Source organism: Mus caroli, unplaced genomic scaffold (assembly GCF_978045245.1).
Source record: "Mus caroli unplaced genomic scaffold, Mus_caroli_1 scaffold_4, whole genome shotgun sequence".
In the NCBI taxonomy this organism is placed as follows: Eukaryota; Metazoa; Chordata; class Mammalia; order Rodentia; family Muridae; genus Mus; species Mus caroli.
The window spans coordinates 3,583,455-3,608,454 of NW_028227259.1; the positions used below are offsets into that span (position 1 = coordinate 3,583,455).

The 25,000-nt window shown below is 39.1% G+C and overlaps 1 long non-coding RNA gene across 3 annotated transcripts; it reads right to left on the reverse strand.

Moving 5' to 3' along the window:
- Nucleotides 1-175: 175 nt before the first annotated feature.
- LOC147004885 (uncharacterized) lies at nt 176-24,615 on the reverse strand. Of its 3 annotated transcripts, none has more exons than XR_015046815.1 (5): nt 24,435-24,615; nt 7,533-7,657; nt 2,630-2,759; nt 858-1,184; nt 176-410 (listed from the first exon to the last, which is right to left on the reverse strand). It is a non-coding gene; the product is annotated as an uncharacterized LOC147004885 (long non-coding RNA). The 3 variants fall into 3 exon arrangements; XR_015046814.1 differs by having other exon boundaries at nt 858-1,979; XR_015046813.1 differs by having other exon boundaries at nt 858-2,759.
- Nucleotides 24,616-25,000: the final 385 nt, after the last annotated feature.

Genomic DNA, 25,000 nt, shown 5'->3' on the forward strand with positions numbered 1-25,000 from the left:
GTCCATCTACTTATTTCTTTTGTATTAAAAATATTGTAGGGAGAATAAAGTAATAAATGCATATGAAAGAAATGAAGCAAATACAAAATTGTGTAAAGTTGTAATATATCTCTAAGCCAACACAATTTAATTTGATTCAGGATCCTTTTATTTTACAGTTTTAAAATGCATTTCATAGACAAAGCCATTATTTACTTGCCTCCTTGGGGAAATATGCAGAGACATGCAGTTTCACACGGGTCTGTCCCACTGGAAGGCTTTTATTTCAATGCTATCAACTTCTATTCTCTCCAATCATTTTTCCTTTATTCTCAGCAGCCATTGTTTCCAATAATTCACCCATGTGATCTCTGCACCACTGAGAACAACTGTAAGGACTCTGCATGCCTGCTGATGCTGAGAATGGCTTCCTGTAAAGGTTATATTTTTACTCTATAGACAGTTAATAAATAAATTGACTGAAATTAAATCGTCATTATCTCATATAATCAAATGATAAGAAAGTATAATTTTACTTTTTTTTTTGCTATATAGAAATACTCTCAAGTCTTATCTGATAGCCTCAGTCAACAGAATGATAGGAGATAACAGTGTTGACTCTTTCAGGGTTGTAGGGCAGAGAAAGCTGCAAAGCAGGCTCCCAGCTCCCATCAGTCACAGACAGCTACCTCTATTGTACTGGATGGGGAAACATATTCAACATAATGCAGAAATAAGGTCATATGAAAAAATATCATTACATAGAATCTTAAACTCTGCTGCATATCTGTGGTGACTTACACTAATTAAAAATTAACAATAGCTACAAACATTGTGGAAGAAACACAGGGTATTAAATTTGGCATATATATCCTTACTTTTTGAAGAATCCTTTCTTTTTGTATTGATTCTTTGAGAGCTTCAAGTCATATATTTTGATCCTATTCATTCATCTTTTCCTCTTGTCAACAATATGAGCATGACATCAGTCTTCATTTGTATTAGTGGCCATATTTTTCTTTTTATAGCTGTAGCTCAAAGACTCAGTTTTCTTAAATGGAATTTACTTTTTAATTTAGCAGACTCATCAGGACTAGTCTAGGAACAGTCTTCTCCACATTCCTGGTGGTTTTGTCACCACAGGCTGCCGCTGTTGTTGAGCAGGCCTGCACGTTTCTATTCCTTAAGGCTTTCAACTTCAGAAACTTAAAAGGAAACGTTTGACATGTGAATTTTCAAAGACAACCATTGATTTTCAATTTGTTTGATGTGATTGGCCAAGTGAAATGCTTAAAAGGAACATGTTTATGTCAGCAGGACTTTAAAAGATCAACTAACCGGCAGTACAATATACACATGTTTAGCACTTCTGTGGTATGCATAAAGCTATTGATATAAGCAGCCATATCTCCTATTTTTGCCTATCTTATAGCAGAAGTTGCTGATGCAGGCAGACCTGAAGTAAATAACTGAAACTAAAGTGTTGTAGAGGCAGATTTTGAACTCAGATTGCCATATCAAAGCATGCACTGTATCAATTCCACCACAATAACAATTTACTGTTTCCCTTTCAAAAATGTACAGAAATAATATGGGATGTTTTGCTTTCTCAGGGGATAAAATTTACATTTTTATATTGCTTATAATTCCAGTATTCAAAAACAATGTGGTTTGTATGAGGGAAACATTAAATTATCAGAGAGATAGTTACTATTTCTTTTTTCTTATAGGATCTTGAAACAAATTGCAGAAGAATGCAGTTAGGCCAGAATTTTCTCTGTGTAAGGAAAAAGCATGGTAAATAACAAACAAGGGTTAGGCATTGCTATGGCTACGATATGGCTTGTCTTCCAAATGTTTACTTTCTCTTACCTTGGTTCCCAGGGTTGAGATGGTGAAATCTTTAAAATGTGGCTCAGTATAGGGTAATTAAGTCACCACCCTCCATCTCATAAGTACGCATCTTGTGGGACTGCGTTCTCTCTTAGGACTGGGATGGGCTTTACAAGAGGCAGTTGTTTAATGAGGATGCCCCAATACTTTGGCTTCTTCTACAAGCACTAGATTCACTGTCCACCTCTCTACCATGTGATACTGGCAACGATGGCCTCATCTTAAACTCTCTAGCTACAAGAATCTTGAAACAAATAAACCCATTTTCTTCATAAAATATACACCCTTGCTATTTTTTCAAGGCAGGTTAAAATGGGCTAAGACAGAAAATGAATAATAGACACCAGAGACAGCTAAGAACTGTGTAAGAGAAAGATAAGACAGTTTTAAAATTTACTCCTCTTTTGTTTAAGTTGAAATTTAATCTTGCTTCTAACATTTTCTTAAGATTATATTAAATTTTTGATGTTCAGTTATTTTCAGAAACAAAACTGAGATACCCTGGATGTGTAACCTGAACTGAAATACACAAGAAAGGACTAACTTTTATGCTTTACACATATTCTACAAGGTCACAGCTCCTGGTCATAGTGAGTATATAACTACAGCAGGTACCTTACGTTTAGTTTGGTTAATATTTTAACCATTCCTTATTCATTATTCCCAGAAACTCTTAATACTATTCATTTTACCAACGACTGAGACTGTTGTACACATAACAGCATAAGTAGCTCTTTAAATCTTCTCATGTTCTTACTAAGGAATGATGATGATGGTGATGATATGATTTTCCTCTCTCTTTTGTTTCCTTGTCTGTACCAACATCCACAGCCAAAAATAATGCAAACACGAATGTGTAATTTCAAGCCAGAGCTTCAGCAAAGATACTACTTGACAAGAAAGAAGAAAAAAAAAAAAAGATAGCAAATAAGAGAGTAAATCTTGAAAGCACAGAAACACCTATGGTCCCATCCCCACCTTGTGCACTATTGGTCTAATTTGAAGTCTGAACTTTAAGTTTTCTCTGGACCAGTGATGTATTTTCATCTCTCTTGAGGTTGTGGTTAGAGAATAGCAAATAGTGAAGTTGGCCTTTGTTACTTTCTAGTAAGAGCAAGGTATTCATCTTCTATCTATTGCAATGATATAATAGGATGTACAGAGGGAAGTCAAAACCCTTCTTGCTTTAAAGAAATCGCAAGATCACCCCCTTATAACTCCATAGCTCCAGGAGGCCATGTGCAGAGTGAAAACAATACATTCCTATCATTTCCAGAAAATGGTATCAGTAACAGGTTTCTGGAAGAACTGGGATTTCCACACCAATAAGAAGTAAAGGAGATGTCCAACAAGGCCATCTTCTGCCACATATGTGGCCAGTGCTATGGGTCACTCCATGTGTATTCTTTGGTTGGTGTTCCAGTCCCCAGGAGCTCCAGGGGGGTGGGGGTGGGCATCTGGCCTGTTCACACTGTTGCTCCCTCCATGGGGCTGAAAACCCCCTCAGCTCTTTCAGTACCTTCTCCATCTTCTCCATCAGTGACCCCTTATCTCAGTTCAGTTGTTGGCTGTGAGCTTCCTCCTCTGTATTTGTCAGGCTCTGGCCGAGCATCTCAGGAGACAGCCATATCAGGCTTCTATGAGCAAGCACTTCCCAGCATCCACAATAACATCAGGGTTTGGTGGCTGTATATGGGATGGACCCCCAGGTGTGGCAGTCTCTGGATGGCCTTTCCTTCAGTTTCTGCTCCACACTTTGTCTCTATATTTCCTCGTGGGAGTATTTTGTTCACCCTTCTAAAAAGCACTGAAGTATCCACACTTTGTTCTTCCTTCTTCTTAGGCTTCATATGGTCTGTGAATTGAATCTTGGGTATTTCAAACCTTTGGGCTAATATCCACTTATCAGCGAGTGCATACCATGTGTGTTCCTTTGTGACTGATCATATCACTCAGGATGATATTCTCAAGTTCCATCTATTTGCCTGCAAATTTCATGAAGTCATTGTTTTTAATGGCTGAGTAGTACTCCATTGTGTAAATATACCACGTTTTCTGTACCATTCCTCTGTTGAGGACATCTTGGTTGCTTCCAGATTCTGGAAAATATGGCCACTATGGACATATGGAGCATGTGTCCTTATTACACGTTGGAGTATCTTCTGGGTATATACCCAGGAGTGGTATTGCTGGGTCCTCATGTGCAATTTTCTGAGGAACCGCCAGATTGATTTCTAGAGTGGTTGTACCAGCTTGCAATCACACCAGCCATGGACAAGTGTTCCTCTTTCTCCACATCCTCATCAGTATCTGCTGCCACTTGAGTTTTTCATCTTAGCCATTCTGACTGGTGCGAGGTGGAATCTCAGGGTTGTTTTGATTTGCATTTCCCTGATGATTAAGGATGTTGGACATTTCTTTACGTGTTTCTGAGCCCTTTGAGTTTCCTCAGTTGAGAAATTTCTTTTTAGCCCTGTTCCCCAATATTTAATAGGGTTATTTAGTTCTCTCAAGTCTACCTTCTTGAATTCTTGAATCAGTAGAAAGTCTCAGACAACAGGGGTGCAAGAGACTCCTAGGATCCAAAGGACATTAGTGGAAATACCCAACAGAGGGGGGATAGAACCTGAAGAGACCACCTCCAGCACATAGACATGGCCCCCAGAGGAGGGATGGGGCCATCTGCCCATCTGAAAATTTTTAACCCAGAATTGTCCCTGTCTAAAGGATATATAGGAACAAAAATGGAGCAGAGACTTCAGGAAAGGCCATCCAGAGACTGCTCCACTGGGCAACCCATTTCATTCTCAGACTTCAAACCCTGACACTATTGCTGATGCTAAGATGTGTTCACAGACAGGAGCCTGGTATGGCTGTCCTCTGAGAGACTCTACCAGCAGCTGACTAAGACAGGTGCAAATACTCACAGCCAGTCATTGGACTGAGCCCAGGGACCCCAGTGGAAGTTAGGGGAAGTTACTGGAGTAGCTGAAGGGGATTGTAATCCCATAGGAAGAACAACAGTATCAATTAACCAGACCTCTCAGATCTCCCAGTGAGTAAACCACCAACCAAAGAGTATATCTGGGCCTGTCCATGGCTCCCACTATATATGTAGCAGAGGATAGCCTTATCTGGCATTAGTGGGAGGGGGAGGTGCTTGGTCCTGTGGAGGCTTGGTGCCCCAGAGAAGGGGGATGCTAGAGGGGTGAGGCAGGAGTAGATAGGTGAATGGGGGAATACCCTCTTAGAAGCAAAGGGGAGGTGTATGAGGTGGGGGATTGTGAAGGGGAGATAGAGAAGGGGGTTAAAAGTTGAAACATAAACAAATAAAATGATTAATAAATGTTAAGAAAGAAGTAAAGAAGAATATTCTTTAGAATGATAACAGAGAGCCGGGCGTGGTGGCGCACGCCTTTAATCCCAGCACTCGGGAGGCAGAGGCAGGCGGATTTCTGAGTTCGAGGCCAGCCTGGTCTACAAAGTGAGTTCCAGGACAGCCAGGGCTATACAGAGAAACCCTGTCTCGAAAAAACCAAAAAAAAAAAAAAAAAAAAAAAAAAAAAAGAATGATAACAGAGGTCAGTTGTGTATCTATCTGTACCTCTACTCCACACACACTTATGGGCAAAGTTCCCTCCTTAACCATGGTTTCTCCAAATTGCATCTTCAACTTGTTTTGGTTCTAAATTTAAGAGTTGGAGAGTAGTCTAGAGCATAGCATCTAACTGGGAAATTACCACCTTGGAGACTATGCAAAATAATTTACTGCATCATGGTATGGTTTGTACCCAATTGTTTTAACTCAATATCTAAAGTCCTTACTGGCTCCCGGGGTAAACTCTGTAAATGGACTGATCTTTTAGAGTGGGAGGTGAACTCAGGAGGGTTAGACAGACTTGGCTTTAATGGAGATTTGGAAGATGTAGATACAAAACGATTTCACCTACCTTTAGACTAATGAGACACAAACATGCTCTCAACTAACCTACTCTCTATGATCTCATGGCACAGCTCCAACAATGGTTTTAAGTGCTTTCACTGAGCTCAAAGGAATGTGTACCACAGTGTTGAAAGCACTAAAATACATCTAAATTACTAGAGAGTACTACCATGCAAAGTAGGGTGGGCCAAGGTGAAGTGGGGCAGGATATCAGAACTCACTTAGTGTTTTAGCCAGACAGCTATCAGGATACAATGCAGGCTACAAATCACTTTTAAAACTAGGGAAGCTAGGTAATTTTAATCAATACATAATGTTGCTAAGTCACAAGAGGCTCATGCTTGAATGACATTTTAATTAGTGAAATTAACACATCTAATGAAAGAATGAGTCAGATGACAAAAAACCTGAAGGGCAAAAAAAAAAAAAAAAAAAAAGAGGCTCAGAAAGTGTGTTTGCCTAACTAGTGTGCACTGCACCACTTAGGAAGACTCATAGACTTGGAGAATGAAAACAAACTTGCTTGTCCAGTCTTTCTAAAAATTATATGACCATATGTATATGCCATATAAGTGGGTTTTTTCTATGAAAAATATCTGGGAGTTTTCAGCCACTTCAGTGTATAATATGTCTTATGTGACCAAGTATTTCTTGGTTCATTTCTGACTTTTACCACAGGCCTATCTGGAGCCTCTGAAAATGCAAGGATAACTCAGAATAAAAATTTTAAGCATAACGCTTGAAAGGAATTTGTTTTGTTTTCTTCATCCTTAGGAGACAAAATCATTTTTAAAGTAACTTCTTATAAGTTGATTATTGGGTAAACCTCTAGTAGTTCTGGGACACTTCTTTCTGGAAAGCTACCCCTGGGAGCTGGCTGTGTCAATTCCAAAGGCAGGCACAGCTGTTCAACTATTTTTTTCTTGGCATTTACAAAAATAGCTTTCAAATTGCTGGTGTAGTTTTGACAGTAACACACTTTCTTTCTCTTCCCTTCTCTCACCAAGTCTTTTATCAAGTGATTCTAGAACCATGGGCCACGTGGTGTTTTATTGTAACTTCTCTACTTCCTTTTGGCTATCCTTTTGCACCCATCTGCCTAGGGCTGAGTCATTCATAGCCATCAAAGAATTTAATGCTAGTAATTAAGACATAGAAACTGCCAACTCTTAGCCATTTCTCAAAAAACAGTTTAACTAGTCTGCACTTTAATTATATTTCCATTTTACATATTTACTCTCCCAAAATTTCATATTAGATGTAGCTGCACTCAACCTGCTTTATTCTATTTGCTATTTATTATTATTATTATTATTACACTCTGGTAACTGACCATTATTTTTCCAATATCACATTTTTCTGCCTCTTAGGTTATCTAAAAGAATGTTGTATCTAAAGTAGTAAATACAATCAAATTTGAAAAAAGGAAGAACAAACAAGGTAGTCATTACATAATTGAGACTTTATCAATAGCTCCCATACTTTCTCATATTTATTCTTATATTTTCTCTGTAGAATATACCAAAAGACTACTTGTTAATGACAGCTAATTAAACAAATAGCGTCTTGTTCTATCTTCTAGGCTTTGCTTTATGGATGGATTATGCATTAATAAGGCTCTGTAGGGAAATAAAACCAATGAATTAATATATATTATAAGATTTATCACATTGATTTATACAATATAGAACGGGTAGTCTAACAATGATCATCTCACCTGGGAGAAGCTAAGACTCTAGTGGATGTTTGGTTCACAAAGCTGAATGTCTCTACAGTCCCAATATGGCACAGTAGGCCTAGAGGATCCCTGGAGAGTAATTAGTCTATAGTTCTTTTGGAAGCCTGAAAAATCAGGAGTGTTAACATGAGTGAAGAAAGATAATAGCATCAGAGATCATTGCACTCACCAGCAGAAGTAAAGGCAGGCAGGCACATAGCTTCTTCTTGGAACCCCTTTTTATTTGAGGCACTGCAGGAGACACATGACCTTCTCCTTTTAGCTAAACTCTTCTTGGCTGCTGTCACAGACCAGCCTAGAGATATGCTTCTTGTTTGATGCCAGATATAATCAAGTTTCCATTTAAGATTAAATAATTTAGGTAATATATTGCGAGCTTTTGTGTCCCCCTGGTAAGATCACACTCAGGGCAACCGGAATCTTCTGCGGCACAAGCTTTATTGCTTACCCCTTCAGGAGCCAGTGGAGAAGAGAGCGCCAGAGAGAGAGAGATAGAGAGATCCCCTGAATGGCGAAAACCCGTCCCTTTTATGGAGGACTGTCCTCCGCCTCGGACGTGTCGCTCCCTGATTGGCTGCAGCCCATCGGCCGGAGTTGTCGTCACGGGGAAGGCAGAGCACATGGGGTGGGAAACTACCCCAGCGCATGTGCAGATGGTTTGTTTACACAGGTGCCAGTGCCATCAGCGCCATCTTGTAATGGCCAATGTGAGGGCGGCTCCTTACAGTAATATGAGATCAATATAAGATATTAATCATAGATATTTTCTCTTTGTTACTAATCATACCAATATCAAAACCAAGAAAATAAAATATGATCATACAGAGGTTTCCTACTTAACCTCTGGAGCAATTAAAACACAATATATTTTCAACATTTATTATTTTCTCTTGTATGTTTCTAAGGGACTTTTAACATGGCATTCAGCCCAGAAGTTTTTCATAGAAGCTATACTAGAAAATGTTTATCTTGAACATGACACAAATCTTTATTCATTCCAAATGTAGCTCTTAAGGGCTAGCAGTTCTTTGGAACTTTCTAGATAAGTTTTGTGTTGTGTCTATTGCCTAGATATGAGTGTTGCTTGAGGAGAAGAAACTTATTTTAAATTAAATTCGTTCTTAGACAATTTTACACAGTACACAATGCATAATGACCATTCTCACCCCCCACCTCCATACCTCTCATGTGTACTCTTTCATATCCTTATAAATCTTCACTCATATTTGTGTCTATTCATTTTGTTTTGTGACTCAGTGAATTTTATCAGGGCTATGCATATGGGCTTAAGTCTATTTGTGGATGCTGGTGTGTTCAGCAGTGAGAATGGAAGTAAGGACAATGATTCCTTCTTTCACAGAATCTAGTGATAGAGGAAAAGGGCAGGGCTCTCTAAACCTCTCATTTCAGTGCTCAATTGTTGACAGGAGGTCTTCTGTGTAGCTCTAGTGGAGGTACTTAGGGTTGCTGTAAATTAATAATTACAATTGCTAGTGTGTAAATTCCAAGGCCCTTGATTCTGTTTTTCAACTCATACATCTTCTGCAATGTTCCCCGAGATTTAGTAGAGATGGCATAAATGTTTTATTTGGGGTTGAGCTTAATATTGTCAGATATTAATTGAATACTGGTTAGCTAGGATTCTCTGAATTATGATATTTCATTTTCATAGGGGAAGGTTCTGATGCTAAGGTCCTGTGCTATAGGTTCTTGATCTATCAGTAAAGATGTCAGGAGCTGAATGCTGGATAAGAGGAAGGAGGTGGGACTTCCAGGTCCCTGGAAGAGGAGATGAGAAGATGCAGAGGAGGAAGGGAGTTTTTCCATCATGCTTTAGAGGGGGAGAGAGGGTGACCAGCCATATGAGCCATAGACTGCTTCTCCAGGTGGGAGGTTAGGGTGTTGAGAGGGGAGTAAAGGTAACTGAGGAACTAAAGCTGAGCTAAGAGTATTGGGAAGGACACACTAGCAGAGAAGGGCTTAGAAGAGTCCAGCAATTGAGCCAATAAGGCGTGTTGAAATTCAACAACATGTGTGTGTTTTTCACCCACTGATCCTATATTCTCTGGGCAGGGGGTGGTGGTACCATCTGCTTAGAGCTTAAAATGGGTAGCAAAAGCTACATCTTACACAGTATAAAAAAGAGGCATCTCTGATTAAGGCTATGAGTAGCTTTGTTCTATGACTATAGACATAGCTATTTAGAAGGCAGTTTGTTGCTAAGTAAATTTAATTAAACTTAAGTCACACACTTGAGCCCATGACATCTCTAGATATAGCTTGATAAAGTAGCATGTACTACTTTTTATTTCTACACTGAAATATTCAAGATGACCTTGTTTTATTTGGTTTTATTCATTGATTGATATTTGGATTTCATAGGTGAATATTGTATTTATAGTTTTCTACTCTCCCGTTTGTTTCTCCCATATCACCACCACCCTAACAAGAACTTATATCACATAAAAGAAATAATGTATAGAAATATGCAAGAACTGTGGATAAAATGTTGAAAGGATATTTATGTGTAAAACTGAAATCATTGGGGGAAAGCAATACACTGTGACACCCCTGGAATAGAAATAGCGTGATTTGCTCTGATCTGCTGGCACAAACCTATAGTTTCAGCTACTAAGGAGGCTGAAGCAGGAGGATAACTTGATTGATTATCTCAGAGAACAAGGGCAGTAGGGGCAACATAGCAGGACCCTGTATCAAAAACAGCTGTAGCAGCAAAATGATAGTATTGTTTTAGAATCTTACTCTAAAATAACATTCTCATTTCATGTTTCATTGTGAAATGGAATCAATAGAAAAGAAATTACATATGTGTATACTACTACATATATCAACCTTTCCAAATGTATTCAGGTTTTTTGTATCCTTGTCTGTCATTTTGATAAACAGTTATGATGCTATCTTGTAGCAAATCCCTTTCATTACTTTGCTTTCTAGTTCATTTTGACCTACTTGAGAATTGCTGTAAATCTTTCTTTTCTTGCTGGCAGTATTATATCGTCTTGATCCACTGGATTATATATTGACATCCAGCAACACAGTTATTATTTTGGCTTAGAGAAAAAATAAGATCTCCCTTTGCTTCTTAATCTCCATAACATTCTGCCCTGTTATTCTTTCCCTTTTACAGCAATGCATCCTTGTGATGATTCTTAAGTAACTTAATTACTTCTTTTGTCATTCTCTCCAGAAATCCATCCAACCTTTTGAAATTTACCACTTGAACCAAATAGTTCTCTAGATGTTATGAAGGCTTTTTAAGTTGAAAATAAATCAAATTTAGCTTTTAATTTCTTCAATTTACCATTAATCTTTTATAAATTTATCAGTATTACTCCTGCACTTTTTGGAAATCCCACTTTCCCTCTGGATTGCAAAACATCTGCTATCTTCATGACCAGACTCTGATTTCAAAAAATTTAAATCACACCTTTATGCTTGTGAATATCCAGTTATATCTTTAGCCTAACATCTTTTCCATATTTCACATTTGCTTACCTGCCTAAATAAGTGTGACTCTCTAGCAGATAGTTTGATATAGCAAGCTCAAACAGACCTTGCTCTTGAAACAGAAGAATCCTTCCCAGATTCTGCTCCATGAGCTCATGGTGAATGCCTTTGTGCAGTCACTTAGAATTCAGGCTCTGACATCTACTTTCATATCAGAGGAACATGTTTTAAAAACAGTTATGGAAGCATATCCAGTTCTATCACTTTCATTTACGTCACTGTAATTTTTCACAGTTCATTTTAATAACCTCCTAATTGATTTTTCTTACTAAGAAAAATCTACATGAAAACTAAATTAAAGAGTCTGTGCCCAAAGTGTAATCTAATCATCAATATGGTTGATGTGATTTTTCAGAGGAAAAGGGTCATGGTGAAAACACCTAGTTGAAAATTAGAAGGTGTGTATTCAGATTCTTGTTTTACTGTTTACTGTTAGTAAAGGGTATGATTAAATCATGGTAAATAAACCACTGTTCCTTATAAGTAATGCGAATGTCATTTGCTCTTGTCAGTGAACAGAAATTTTGGGAGAAATTACATATAAAACCATACTTGTAGAATTTGTGAATTTTGACTTCTGTAAAAACTGACAACTACAATAAAAATTAATTTTAATAAAATAGTTAATACTACAGTAGGAAAAATGTATGCATAGCTCACAATATTTTTCAAGTTTCAAAAGTGCTTAAATTAATAGAAACTGTGCTTTGAGAATCATTCTATAGAGGAGAGAAGATGGGGAGGGAAGCCACTTGAGATGGATTGGAAAGATTTATTGGGTCTAGAGAGCAATCTGTAGTCCAGTAAATTGGCATTTGAGGGGTGTCACAAATAATAATACTCTACAGCTTGCACGCCAATGCACAGGTGTCCAGAAGCTATTACAACCCAAGCATTGCACTAAAATCGTATGAAGGTAATAGTATAGCCACTGTGAGGAGGGTGCTCAGAAAAGAGCTTTTTAAAAAAATCCCATTTAGCAAATCACCTCTACCCTCTGCCCAATAAAACCACAGCAACTCAAGAAATTAAATTATCTGCTTCCAATTCTACCAAAACCACTTGATGTAATAACTGCAGGATGAAATAATTATGTATCAGAAAGGCATCTGAAACACTGGGCACATTAAACAGGTGTTCAAAACGCTGTTGAAACTTGCCTGAGGATCTGGGGCATAACAGGTTACTTCATGTTTGATCACTCTTACAACTGAGCTCAAGGGAGCCCCTTCTAGTAAGTGTGTGTGTGTGTGTTGTATTCAGCTTAGAATATTTCTCAAATTAATAAATATCTTTTATAAACTATGTCCATATATATTCTGTGAAGAAATAGTTTTATCTATTAGGTCCAAATAAAATTGGTAACTGAGTTGAAACTCCATATGAACACAGGTTCAGGTATTATTGCAAAAGAAATGATAAATCTTTGATAGTGTTTTCTATTTAATACTTAAATTCAGAATTATATTTAAGAAAAAGTCACAGATAATAGGTAGTTTTTACAGTTTGTGGATACTTAAGTGTTTTCATGGAAAGAAATGAAAGGTTCTAAAATAGTTTAGAGAGGAAAATAGGTCTTCATCTAAGGCTTTGTGATGGGAGCTCTACACTCACCCACATGATTACTTTTTTATTGTTGTTACTCTTATTTGGTCAAGCATATTGTTAAGCTTTCATGGGTACATATTCATTATTATGGCCATAAGACTATGTCATACAATAGATGGCCCAGTCTTCTGTCTTTTATAAGCTTTTTATACTCTTTCATACAATCTCTTCTTTGGTATTCTCTAAGTCTTAGATACAGGGGTTGCTTTGTAAATGTTCCAGTTAGGTTCACGATCCCCAGGCTTGTTCCTTGCTATTTGACAGTTAAGGATTGCTGTGATGGTCTCAATCTACTACTACAAAGAAACAAAAACAAAAACAGAAACCTTCTTTTTTGATTGGAACAAGAGCTTCATTTATGAGAATAAGTATTTAAAATATTGTTAGAAACCATATTGGTCTATGACCTATCTAGCCATGGGTAGTTGGCCAAGATTGCGTATTAGGCATTTCCTCCATCCTACTGAGCATGACTTAAGTTCAACTAGTTGGCAGTTGGTTACCTTGCAAGATAAAGGTACCACCGTTGCACCATTGTGGAATCATTCTAGGGTGGTCATTGTATTCCATGGGTTTTACAGGTGATCAGTGTAGTCTAAGAGAACCCACATACACACACACATACACACACATACACAATACACACAGACACACAGACACACAGACACACAGACACACACACACACACACACACACACACACACAGACACACAGACACACAGACACACAGACACACACACACACACACATACACAATACACACAGACACACAGACACACACACAGACACACACACACACACACACACACATATATGTAGTAGAAGAGGCTGTGAATTTAAGAGGGAGTAGCAGGGGCACATGGGAATATCTGGTTATGCGATAGGAAAGGTAAAAATTATGTAACTTTTGTTCTCATGTGTGACATTTAATGAAGTAAAGAAAAAAGAGGGAACGTCAGCTATTTATCATTCCCATAAAGTCTTTTAGTTTTATATGATCTTAATATCTCTAGAATTATTATCCTATGTAATGGAATCACAAGTATAAGCAGAAATTACATGGTCCTTATCTGCTCTGTGTTCAGAAAAGTGACCTATTTCTTTCTGAGATCTGAGATCTATGTTCCCCTCTGGATTCTTTTTAACCTTCTCATTCCCATGCTTTCTTTTCAGTCCCATTCAAATTGAATTCGATTTCAAGCTGAAACCTTTTAATGCGAGAATCTAATCTGGAGGCAATATTGAAATGGTCAGTTTTGAAAGTTAAGTTTAAATTACCTAGGAACAGGGGCTGGTGAGATGGCTCAATGGGTAAGAGCACCCGACTGCTCTTCCAAAGGTCCAGAGTTCAAATCCCAGCAACCACATGGTGGCTCACAACCATCCGTAACGAGATCTGGCGCCCTCTTCTGGAGTGTCTGAAGACAGCTACAGTGTACTTACATATAATAAATAAATAAATCTTTAAAAAAAATTACCTAGGAACATCAGTTACTTTTATATTTTCTTAAGTTTTATGTTTTCTAGTTTTACTTGGTAGAATTGATGAAAATGTATGTGTAGTTAAAGCAAATGTTTTTATGATTTTTTTCTATGTGCCTACACTGGAAAATGTTTCCCACATGGTGACTATGTGATGGTCCTTTATCAAGCACTTGATAACTGCTGAGAATAGAGTTTAGCTGTCTTTTCTATACAGCAACTCTTGCCCTAGAGATTCAGCTGGGATTCTCAGCTCACAAATGTATGCTTTCTAAATACCTAGTGCCTGCTGGGGGCACTTCTGTGCCCCCTTGCTTTCTGCTACTTCCTCTTGCACAGTGGTGGCTACCACACAGGTCCTATAGAAGTCATGGCTACCGTATTGGTTTTTTAGAAGTCATGGTTTTTCAGCACCTGTTCCTCATATTTGGAGTTGTGGGGTCACAGATACTGTTTTACCTCCTTCTCATTGATAGTGTCAGCAGGTTTTGTTTTTCAATTCTAGTTGCTTTCTGTCTTTTCTTGTGGGACTCAGGGAGATTCAAGAACTCTGTCACCACTGCCATCTTCTCAGAATTTAAAACATGTAGTTTTGAACTTGTCTGGACAAGTAGTGAATCTCTGGGGATGGAATAAAGCTAAGATTTATACACTTGCCAGAAGTTATGACTAACTGCACAGCTGGTCTGCACATAGGACTGGAAACTGTGAGCTAGGCAGCTGTTTGTCAGGATTGGGATGTTTTTATTCTCAGAACACTTTCTTTCAGGCTGTTAAATCTAAACTCAAGTATATCCATGAAAACACACACACACACACACACACACACACACACCCATGCACTACTCTGAAACTGAGAGAATGCTATATCACCAACTGTGTCTAATTAAACATTTCTGGCAATTTAGTATAATTACAAATGAAACAGCCACTTAACATATAGTAAGATATCATATCTCCTACATCCTTTGTATACCTCGATGTTTTTTTATTGAGGATTTTTCACTTGAATGTGATGCTAACAGCTTCAGCTATTGCGTGTCCTAATTCATTGAATTTTCTACTGAATATGTTCTCTGTTTGCATTTCTTTTTCTTCTTTCCATGTTGCTAATGTAGCCACCTCTTCAGATCCCAAATACAATTATTTTTCAAAATGCCTTTCCTGATAACCACACAATCCCCCCCCCAAAAAAACCCCCACAAAACCAATAACCACATTAGCCTCTTCTTGTAATAATAAATGATCTATCATAGTACTCAGCTAATGTTAATGATTCAATACAAATAAGGATAATGAGATTTCAATCTGTATGTTTTAATATAAGTTTAAACTCTATTATTTTGAATTAAAAATAGAGTCCACCATTTAGAAAGAAAATACTGAGTTGTACAACTTCAAAATATTGAGGGACACGATTTCAATTATAGCTTCAATTGTGATTTGAAGTCTAAAGCTATTCTGTGGTTCAATAGATGGGCTTAGTGAAGATTTTGTCCCCAAACTTTAGGTCGCCAATTTGTCTTATTGACTATGTCCTTTGCCTTACAGAAGCTTTCGAGTTTCATAAGGTCCCATTTATTAATTCTTGATCTGAGAGCATGAGCCACTGGAGTTTTTTTGGTAACCCGATGCCCCCTGCCCTCAGCCAATGACTTTGAGGGCCAGCAGAAAGAATGGAAACAGGCAACCTTGGGAGGTAGGAGGTAGGGTGGACCCTCCAGAATGCACCAGAGACATTGGAGGTAAGAGACTCTCAGGACTCAAAGGGAAGGACCTTAGATGAAATGCCCAACAGTAGAGAGAGGGAACTTATAGAGCCCACCTCCAGCAGGAAGACAGGGCATCAAGTGAGGGAGGGGTTGCCATCCCATAGTCAAAACTCTGGCACGTAATTGTTCCTGTCTGAAAGAACTGCAGGAATGGAAATGGAGAGGAGCCTGAGAAAAAGAAGATCCAGTGACCGGCCCAAATTGAGATCCAGCTCAAGGGGAGGTCCTGAAGCCAAACACTATTACTGAGGCTATGGAGTGCTCACAAAAAGGGACCTATCATGACCACACTCTGGAAGACCCAACAATCAGCTGAAAGAGTCAGATGTAGATATTTGCACCCAACCAATGGACAGAGCTGCTGTCCACTGTGGTTGAATTAGGGAAAAGCTAGAAGAAGCTAAGGAGGAGGAGGAGGACCCTGTAGGAGGACCAACAGTCTCAATTATCCTGGATCCCTGAGACCTCTCAAACACTGGAACACCAACTGGGCAGCATACACCAGCTGATTTGAGGCCCCCAACATATATACAGCAGAGGACTGCTATGTCTGGGTCAGTCAGAGAAGATGTACTTAATCCTCAAGAGACTGGAGGCTCTGGGAGTTTAGAGGTCTGGTTCAGTGGGTGGTGAGTTGTGGGGACATCCTTGTGGAGACAAGGGGTGGGGAGGAGGTATGGGATGTGGAACAGTCACAGGGTGGATAGCAGGAGGCAGGATAAAATCTGAAGTGTAAATAAATAAATAAATGACAACAATAGATGCATTTATTATTGAAGTAGGAATCAGGATCCACATCTTTTGCAAAGGACTACAACATGTGCTACTAAATACTTGTTACTATTACTGTAATCATTTCCTCCCAGTTTCTATGTTATCATGCTGGGAACAAATCGAACAAGAATAATTACATATAAGTAATTTGCCCCTAAGCTTGAGGTTGAGAAGTTAAAGCCAAGTTTAACTAATTAGAACTCTCTTGCAGAGATATAAAATCAGGTGGCACTTATTTACTTAAGTAACGATAGCCTCAGAAGTATGTAAGCATGTTTTCATAATGTAGAACTACAATGAAGAAAGTCTACCTTTTTCCATGATCTAGAATTGGCAGAGATAAGCTATGAGAGCAGACTCTCTGACTCTGTTCTGCTTACTTTTTATTTCTTAGTCCTTGGGACTTATAAAACTCTCTTAGATGAAGAAATGCTCCTTCTCCTCTGACCTCATCTAACTTAGTGAGTTTTGTTATTTGTAATTAGCATAGAATTTGTTAAAGCACTAATAATTAGCTACTGAATAAACATGTGGTCACTTCTTGGGTATCTATATTTTTGTGACTTTCAATTGATGACCTCTGTAGCCACAGGGATAAGAGAAGAATGTGCATGCTGATAAATATCACTTGACTGTGTTGTATATGATCTACTTAGCCAAAAATTTAGCATGTTCCAGATGCACCATCTTTCTAGTGTAAGCCAGATAAATCTAGCAGTAACTCTGGAGCTCAGCTGAAACACTAATATTAATATAATTGAGAATACTTATGGTCCATCTCTCAATAATTATTGCAGCTCTATTATGTTTTCTTGGCCTATCATTACTTATAAGTGAGGTATTATGACTTAGATACATGGGTGTCTCAGAAGAAATTGGGACTAAATATCAAATTCTTATCTCTGCCTCTGGCAATAGAAACTAGCTGAGGCAAGAGATAACCCAAAATATAGCTTCCAGGAAGTCTTTTTCTCTTGCTGTTTTTATAGAAGCTCCCTGTGGATGTTTTGTCAAGCAAAAAATCACTGATACAAAATTTGAGGCTAGCTGTGCAGTTACATCTATGCTCTAAAACGTTAAAAGGCTAATTTTTATACACAATGCCTGGAACCTTATACATCTTAGGCAAAGAGAAGGCAATCTGTAAGCCAAATCATGCTTTATTAATCTAAGGAAAAATTTTCCCTAATGGATCACTGTAAGTGGAATCAGAGTGAGAAATAAAGACAATATTAGTGTCTTTAAAGGTTATAGTTCCTAAGGCAAGTGAGAGCAGACCAATGGAATGGCAGATAATAATTCTTTCTATATTTGAAAGAGTGAGAAAAAAGATACCAAGAAAACAGGTAGTTTTGATGCAATTTGTACCTACCTCTTTGTTCTGATCCAAATCAATTCACAAATTCCCAGACCCAATTCAATACTTTCAACTTGAATTGCTTGATCACATAAAAGTGTCTTTCTTGATTCCCTTGCATGTCTGTGTTACTATGACATCAATAGCCAATGGAATAAGGAAAAACTCAGGTTTAAAGCTCACTAACTGACAAGTTTCAAACATGTCATCACTGTTAGAATTAGGGCTTAAAGATCACAGCATTCTGTTTCAGAATAACCGAGTTACATGACTGAAATTCTCATATTGATGCAATCCTGATTCTCTAAGATCTATTGTTTATATATTAAAATATATAAAATATTAAATGTCATTAAACTAGCATGCCAGTTGTTTTAAATTCTTTTTATTTTTACATTGTATACATTTTATACATTGTGCATTTTTCTAGTTCTACTTATAGTTCTATTTTGAGTTATTGCTGTTTTCAATTTTTATCCCTAATTGCTATTACCATGGCTCTCAACACCATAGAAACAATGATAATTACACAATAAAGAACAAACTGGAATTTTTACCAGAACAGAGCAGCTTAAAATAGGACAGAAAAGCCTCAGGTGGAAGGCCTATATTTAAGTAAATCCATCCACCTTTTCTCCTGGAAACAAGATTTTTCTGTGAACATTCTGTTGGTCTGTGAATTTCTCCACTATAACATGATTGGTACAACATTGCTTTTAGCATACTGTGGGAGCATTTGGCAACTTTGCTATACTGAAATGTCACCTATCCTACAAGACTTTCACATTTGAATCTGGAAATATTGAAGCTGAAATAACACTGTCCCCTACTCCTCAAATCAAATGTTTTTATTGACTTTTTCAGATAGGCCAAAGTCAGCATTTTACCATAATTTCTTATGGATTTTTCTCTATTCATTGAAATAAAGCTATTAACTCTTGGCTTGAGCTTTAGCGTTTCCTTTGACTTGGTGAAAATAGTATTATATTTTTGCTTCTTTGTTGCTCTTCTGATTCTTTTTTTGCCAGTTACTAATTTTTAAGTCTGTTTAAGTACTTCAAAACTCCTACTGATTTAGGTCACTCCTCTTAGGGGAAGTTGAGAATTATCATGGTATGTGTAGGATTTGAAACATTTATTTTTAGGAAGCCTTGTTTCAGTGTGAGGTCAGGGACAGCATCATAACCATTATGTTTAGCACACTGTATGAAATATTGTAAAATAAAAGCTGTTTCTCTAGCTTACCATGTTGTTAACCATTTGACTTAAAGATGAACTCTTCTGGAGTTTGTGACTTGTTAATATAGGACATTTATACAAGAAAGAACTCTGGAAAAACCTATTTCTCAAATGATATAATGAAAAAGTATAATGCTTCATATATAATAGTTTTATTAGTCATTTAAATTGAAGCCCAAGTCAGAGAGATTATTGTAATTTTTAAATCATCAATAGTTAATAATTTACCTATTCATTTGAATTCCATTTAGAAAATTTCTTCATTTCTTTCTCTCTTCTTTCATCCCTGTTCTTCATTCTTTTCTTTCTACACCAGAAGTAGGTTAGCAATTTGTTAAACTGGTCGTATTCTCATATTCCATCTGAGCTATCTATAATTCAGATTTCAAAGTACTGGAAGCTTCCAAAACACTTGGTTCTTGTAGGTCCTCAAGAAACAGAGCCAGTATATAGTGTTCAGCTCCCCCCCCCACTCTGTGTGTGTGTGTGTGTGTGTGTGTGCATGCGTGTGCAAGTGAGTGCACGAGCTTGCATGCTCATGTGGGTGTGTGCATACAGGTACTCAAGTAGTGTTGAGCATTTACATATGTATAGAGGCAGAGGTAAATGTAAGGTGTCTTTTCTACAGTTTTTATCTTATTTTCCATGAAAGGATTTCTCATTATACCTGGAACTCACAAATTTGCTAGACTAGCTGGATATGATGACACAGAAATCTCCTTGTCTCTGTCTATTCAGCACTGGGATTACTGGGATTACACCATCAAGCCCAAAATTTTACTTGGGTGCTAGGGATAAACTCAGATTCTCATGCTTGCTTAACCAAATGAAGCCTTTCCCCATCTCAACAAATGATTCCTTTATACCTACCAAATTCTTACTGGCCTTGGAAATAATAATCACTCAAGGTTATAACATTACTATAGTGTTGCCAGTGCCCGGGACATCTCTCTGCTCCTGGGGGTTAGGGGTTAGTTGACACAGAGTCAACAACAGACACCAGGAGCATGTGAGAAATGCTACAAAAAAACTGAGCACTTCTACAAGCTGCTTTAATACCCTCTACCTGCACCCCCATTGGTCCAAAGGAACTATGTCTTGTAAAAAGCAGTTCCTGATTGGCTGGTAGTTTTTGCACTAGCAATCCTTGTTTTCTCAGGCAGGCCTCAATTAGGTCCCCTGAGGGAGATCCTTTTACAGCTGCATGACCCTTGGCTTTTACACAGAGGCAGCCTTGCTGTTCCTGCTATATATCCACCCTTTTGTTTTCAGATTTTGACATCCTGGTGGGAGCCAGGGTGCCATTGCCTCAACATTGTTGACCTCATGACTCCACTTCAGAGGATTCCCAGTATACTGAACTGTGCCTGTCTTAGGTTGTGCTGTCTTCCAGGATCTTACTTATCATTGACTACCAGTCCTAAAAGAGATATCACTTTGAAGACATGTCACACAAGGGAGAGCCGAGGAACAGCCTATGTGGTGGTCTCATGAATCTTTGTCATCCATACTTTTATCACTTCCTTGGAGGGGGGGGCTGCAATGGAGATTTTCAGGAACCATCAGCACCTGGAGGGTCACCTTATTAATAGAATGCTTCCTGGAGATCTACTGTGTGAGACACTTAAGCAAAATAATTATTAGTATGACAAATCCTCCTGTCATGGCATAAGTGGCTATCCAAAAGGGGCCAAAGAGGTTCTTAATATTGTCCCATTAAAGAGACAGCCACCCCTTAGGAGAATAAAGGGGGCATAAATTAAGATAATTAGAGCAGCCACATGAACCCCAATTGTTCATAATGGCATCATATCATAATCTAATGGGATCCCTGTTAACATAGGGAGTAATATTGGAAGTATCATGTGAGGTAAACCTCCACATACCAAGTGTGAGGTTAGATGACAATATCTGGTATTCCCCAGCGAATTTTACACTTCTCTATCACACAGCCCCATCTGCTTTGATATGATTGAGGAGGTATACATGACAAAATGTGGCCACAGCTTTTGCTACAAGTGTATTCATCAGAGTTCAGAGGACAATAATAGATGTCCCAAGTGTAATTATGTTGTGGGCAATATTGACCATGTCTATCCTAATTTCTTGGTGAAAGAGCTCATTCTCAAACAGAAGCAAAGGTCTGAGGAACAGAGGTTCGAATTGGGCCACTCAATGAGTAGCACCAATGGGCATAGGTGGCAAAATTTTCAAGGTTTTCTAGGAATTAAATAAGATAACCTTGATTTGGCCAATGTCAAACTCATTTTGGAATTAAGAGTGCAGGCTGGCAGTGATCCTAAGGGATAGGAAGTCCAATAAAAGTGGGCATTTGAGGAACCTTGGAAAGAAAGGCGGGGATGGATGTGATATGCTTGGGGGACCCTTTGGGGATTTTTAATCAGTAAGGGAAGTGTAAAGTTCCATGCCTAACATGGTGCCATATGTTAGACTACCATGAAAAACCCCTGTGGTCATATTGTGTAGTTGAATACAAGGGCCATTGGAGGAGACATTGGTGGTAAAGAAGAGAATTTCCTCCATGGGCCAGGTGCCTTCTAATAATCCTGTAGTAATGACTAAGTCCATGAAGGACAAAATCAAATTCACACTGGAAGAGAAAAGAACAGGGTATGACAGGGAATTAACTGCCACAGGCAAGAGAATGGGGTGCAGGGGCACCAAAGCCCAGAGCTCATCAGCCCTCCCAGGCTGAAGAAAAATTAATAAGCACAGTATGTACATTATGTTTCCATATCCTTGTCTTCTTCTTGCTCCTTCACCTCCCATTGGTCCATAGCCAGTATTCATGTCAAAAGTTACACTAAGGTTATATTTCAAGTTAATCCTAACCTGATTTTCATTTAAGTCATAATGTTTGGACCTCCAGTTAAGAAACACAGTGAGGTTGAACACCGGCTTAAGGAGATTATACTAATCATAATAAGTCTGGAGGTGCATGCTCCATTGTTTCAGTACTTGTTCAAAATAAGGGGACTTTAGGCCAGAATCATTGGTAGCTTTTCTGATTAGTGCCAAGTCTGCCTGAGGAGTTGGAATACAGGGCCTAGTTACTGCATCAGGTCTAAGATTGACAGGGCAAGCCTCATGATGTATGTGAGAAGAATGAGGCCTGAGGGGAAGAGCAGTCCAGCACAAGGAACAGGCATCACAGGAAGGACCACAGCAGGAGTGACAGCTTGAAGGCAAAGTACCACTAAATCATGCCATTCTGGTGGTACCTCCCATGGTGCCAGAGCAGACAGGCTAGTGAGTGAGGGATTTTGGACAGCAGTGCTAGAGGATGGCTTGGATCCAGAGGGCTAGAGGGCTGGAGCAGAAATGCCCTCAACATCATTGCTAAAATCAGCCTGTTTGCCCAGAGAAAAGTGGTTACAGGGTCAGTAATGGGAAGGTAAATATTAGCCTGATCTGGGCAGTGTTTGTTATGGGCAGCCACCAGTTCCTTTGAGGAAGAATTCTTAAGACTGGTGATTAGGCAAATGGATGGAACTAAAAAATACCATCCTGAGTGAGGTAACCCAACCACAAAAGAACACACATTGTATGTACTCACTCATAAGTCGATATTAACCCCAAAGCACGGAATACCCAAGATATAATTCACAGACCATATAAAACTCAAGAATAATGAAGACCAAAGTGTGAATACTTGGTTCTTTCTTAAAAGAGGGAACAAAATACCTATAGAAGGAGATACAGAGACAAAGTGTGGAGCAGAGACTGAAGGAAAGGCCATCCAGAGACTGCCTCACATGGGGATCCATTCCATATACAGTCACCAAACCCAGACACTATTATGGATGCCAACAAGTGCTTGCTGACAGGAGCCTGATATAGCTGTTTCCTGAGAGGCTCTGCCAGTGCCTGACAGAGGTAGATGCTCTTAGCCAATGATTGGACTGAGGAAAGCGTCCCCAATGGAGGAGCTAGAGAAATGATCCAAGAACTGAAGTGGTTTGCAGCCCCATAGGAGGAACAACAATATGAATCAACCATTACTCCCAGAGCTCTCAGGGACTAAACCACCAACCAAAGAGTACACATGGAGGGACCCATTGCTCCAGCTGCTTATGTAGCAGAGGATGGCCTTGTGGGAGGAGAGACCCTTTATCCTTTGAAGGCTCAATGCCCCAGTGTAGGGAAATACCAAGATAGGAAGCAGGCATAGGTGGGTTGGTGAGCAGGGGGAGGTGGGATAAGATAGGGGGTTCTCAGAGGGGAACCAGGAAAGGGAATAACATTTGAAATGTAAATAAAGAAAATATCTAATAAAAAATAAAGACTGGTGATGAGGGCAAGGAAGATGGGGATAAAGAACAAGGGAGGGGTATTCCCAGACAGTATCTCATGCTACAGGCAAGGAAGAGATTGTGCATGCAGAGGTCAGGGTTTACATGTTTTCTGGGGATATCCAGGGGGCCAATATAGCAGTTTGTCCCCAAAATTAGTCCAGGTCATGAGTCTTAACCTTGAGACCATGAGTAACCAGAAGGGTTTTCAGAGCCCTGATCTGGGATTCCTTGATGGTAGAGGGAAGGGAACCCATAATGATGAGCACAAAGAAAAGAAACGACAAACATATATGGAAAATATTGCAGAAGAGACAACAAAAGTCATGGTGTATTAAGCAGGGGACTCTCTCAGGTGTAGCACAAAGGCCTTATGTCTGGATGGTGTAACCAGGAAGGAAAAGGTGTTCTACAGCCAATCCCTGGTCCCACTCCCTGGGAAACCAGGCCCTATGTCAGGTACCAGGATGAATCCAGACCTAAAGTGGAAATGAGCAGACAAAGGCAAAGACAGAAAAGATGGCCACTGCACACTTAGTGCAGCTGGCTCACCCAAAGACAAAGAACAAAAATGGTCACTGTGGCTTGCAGCTCAGAGACAAAGAAAAACAAAAGATGGCCACTGCATGTTCCCTGCATGCTTGCTTCACGCTTGTGTCACCCTCGCTGCAAGCTCACTCTCAAACCGACCCAAGACCAAAAGTGAGACTACTGGATGGACAGACAGAAAATACAAAAAAGACAGAGATGAGGTTCATGCGTTCACTTTCCCAGACCCTCAACATAAAACAATACGGGGCCAACTCACCGAAGAAGCAACTGAAGGGGACATAACAGCAGACCCGGGAGGAGATAAAGAACAGATCAGGTCGAACCACGAGTACAATCCTTGCAGCAATAGGCAAAAATGAGCCCTCAGGAAAAGAGGCTCACAAGTAGCCACAAAACAAGGATGATGAAGTAATCCATTGACCATACTGGGTGCCAGATGTTTCCTGTGCCCTGGACAGCTCTCTGACCTACCATACCTGCCCTTGGGGCTTGGGAATTAGTTGGCATAGAGTTAATGACATAGACTCCGGGAGCAGGTGAGAAAGCTCATCTCATTAGGGAGCAAGCTCATCTAAGCACTTCTGCAAGCTGTTTCAATATCCTCCACAATGCCCCCATTGGTCCCAAGAAAGCACCTCTTCTAATAATCAGTGATTGGCTGGCATTGCTTACACTAGCAATCTTTGCTCTCTCAGGCAGACCTCAACTAGGTCCTCCTGCAGGAGATGCTTTTACAGCTGCATGGCCCTCAGCATTTTGCATAGAGGCAGCCCTTAATATTTTCACTGCATTATTATAGATATAATATTGATAAAGTGCTTT